The sequence below is a fragment of the Galeopterus variegatus genome, unplaced genomic scaffold (assembly GCF_000696425.1).
Source record: "Galeopterus variegatus unplaced genomic scaffold, G_variegatus-3.0.2 Scaffold771, whole genome shotgun sequence".
NCBI classification, from domain to species: Eukaryota; Metazoa; Chordata; class Mammalia; order Dermoptera; family Cynocephalidae; genus Galeopterus; species Galeopterus variegatus.
The window spans coordinates 182256-184572 of NW_007726882.1; positions in this window are offsets into that span (position 1 = coordinate 182256).

Sequence of the window (2317 nt, forward strand, 5' to 3'; positions counted from 1 at the left end):
TTTGAAGAGAAGAAGTTCTTAATTTTGATGAAGTCCATTTTATTAATTTTTTATTTTATGAATTGTGCTTTTGTCATCTTATCAAGAAATCTTTGCCCAACCCAAAGTCACAAAGATTCCCTGTTTTCTTCTAGTAATTTTATAGCTTCAGGTTTTACATTTAGACCTATGATCCATCTTGAATTAATCCTTGAATATGGTGCAAGGTATGGATATAAGTTTATTCAATAATATGCACAATGAATAAGAGTATCTAATTGTCCCAACACTATTTGGATTATCCTTTCTCCACCTAATTGTCTCTGTACCTTTGTTGAAAATCGTTGATCAAGCATGCATAGATTTATTTCTGGACTCTCTAGTCCACCTGAACATTGCTTTTTAATTTTTTTTGTGTGGTAAAATACATATACATGAAATTTACCGTTTTAACCATTTTAAAGTATACAATTCGGTGGCATTAATTACATTCACAATGTTGTGCAACCATCACCACTATTTTTTCCAAAATGAACATTTTTTTAATCTTACATTTCTTTCTTAACAAATCTTGGGAATTTCCCCCGCCCCCCCGGCACAGTCTGGTCTGCACCATGCCAGCCAGTGAGCACATCGGCCATCCCTATATAGGATCTGAACCCGCGGCCTCGGAGCTCCCAGCGCTGCACTCTCCTGAGTGAGCCACAGGGCCGGCCCAGATCTTGGGAATTTTGAATCACAATCTATAAAACTCCCAGTTTTGTCTTAATATAGAAAATAACGTTGATGCTCCTATAGCTGTGTGTGGGTTCCATGGCGCCCCTCCCTCCCGGGGCTGTGGAAACGCCCATTTGAGAATCTCAAGAGTCTGAGAATTTACAGGAACCTTAGAGGTCCCATAGAAGCGCCCCTTCATCTTACAGATGTGAAAACTGAGAACCTGTATCACACGGCTGGTAAGTGACAGAGCCAGCTGAGAAATAAGAAAGGCTATTTTTATGCTGCTGAGAGTTTGCACCAAATCCTGAGTCCCTCCCTCTATGAGATCTGGCTTTGGTGAAATCTACTGTCCTCTGCCTCACGATGCCAGAGAAGTGAATCCATACAGCCTTTCTCGAGGACTGACTTAAGGGTTTAACCAAAGGATTGAAATGTCTCAAAGTCAACAAAAGCGGGCGATCAGGGACAGAAAAGCGTGGCTACAGGTAAGGTGTCTAACTGCTAGAAAGATGCCCTTTGGGAGGGAACGCACGGAAGGAGCTGGAGGACAGACAGGCAGGACCACAGGTCAGCGCTCCCCCTCTGGGGACAGGTCGCCAATGGAAGTACAGACCTGGCTGCAGAACGCTAGTGAACAACTGCGCCTCTTCAGTTAGTTCTGGACGGTTACTGCAGCAGTCCCTTTCCTCCAAACACTGGGAATCATGATCCCATTTATCATGGGAAGTGGGGGTTCTTAGTATTCTTGGAAGTGGTTAAAAACCAGATAAACCAGCCCTGCTTATAAATGCAAATTTTCTTAACAAGAAACACCCAGGGTTTCTCTCAACAACAGTAATAATATCAATGACTAACTCATGTAGAGCACTTACTCTGAGGCTGGGGACCATTCTAAGCACTTTTCATGCTTAGCAAAACGCAGTGAGATGAGAACTATTATTTTCCTCATTTTTCAGAAGAAGAAATGGGGGCACGGAGAGGTTAAATAAATTGCCAAAGGTCACACAGCTCACCTAACGTGTCCAGAGGCCTTAACCATCACATTGCAGCACCTCCAATTGACACTGTGGTCTGGGAGATGCTCCCGGGACCTCTTCTAATGTGACTGATGGCCATGGTTGTGAACATTTGACAGTCCCTGTAAGTGGAGTTGCTGGGCATGCTGGTGGACACTTGGAAAAATACGCGAAGCCAGGGAGCAGAGGGAGGCCAGGCCTCCTGCCTGGTGGGCTCTGAGTCACACAGGTCAGCCGGGGCTGGCCTGCTCAGCCTGTCACCATCAGCTGTCTCTCTGTGCTGCACAGCAGTACTCGGCTCGAAGATGGGAATGGCGATCTATAAGCTGTCGGGCAAAATCAACTTCCAGGTGAAGAAAACCCACATACCTGGTAGGTTACCTTTGCTTCAGACAGTCTGAGGGCACCAGGGCTGCTGGGAGAAACAGGTCTCCACGCTGATTCAATCGTTTGTGCCTTTGATGTTGCAGAAAGACCCAGCTAGCTTTCAGGGCTAAGGATGAAGGCTTCAGCCAGGCCTGCTGTTTTGATTTCTTGTCACCTGAACTTGTTTATAAGCCATTTCACAAGTAAGCTTTATTTCTGGTAGGCAAATGTGCTTT